The sequence below is a fragment of the Idiotropiscis lumnitzeri genome, chromosome 3 (assembly GCF_059441095.1).
Source record: "Idiotropiscis lumnitzeri isolate Australia: NSW breed Sydney's pygmy pipehorse chromosome 3, RoL_Ilum_1.0, whole genome shotgun sequence".
NCBI lineage: Eukaryota > Metazoa > Chordata > Actinopteri > Syngnathiformes > Syngnathidae > Idiotropiscis > Idiotropiscis lumnitzeri.
Window position 1 is genome coordinate 21,351,912 of NC_142393.1, and position 409 is coordinate 21,352,320.

Here is a 409-nt window from a genome sequence, read left to right on the forward strand (position 1 = left end):
TAGGACAGTACACATCCCACCTCTTTTTTTTTTATTCACACAAAGCAATTTCAATTACCTTAACATGTTACTCAATCTGATCATTGTAAAAATTGGTCACATGGCCCACAGGTAGTTGCATCATTTAGATCCTCTGCAGGCCTTGGCAAAGCCAAAATCAAATTCATTCATTCTTGTGCATTCAATATTTCAGCTATAACTGGGTGTAAAAAAATCAGCATGTGTTCGAGATGTAGATTAATTTAGAATCTACAATTTTTAGCTGAATCACTGTAATGTCCTTCTTGTCAACATGCACTCGTTACTTCTGACACGAGTTTCAGTAAGAAAAACCATGACATATAAAGTTGCCAGAGATGCATCAATACACATTTTAGTTCAATAGTCCTTGGAATGAAAGACGACGTCA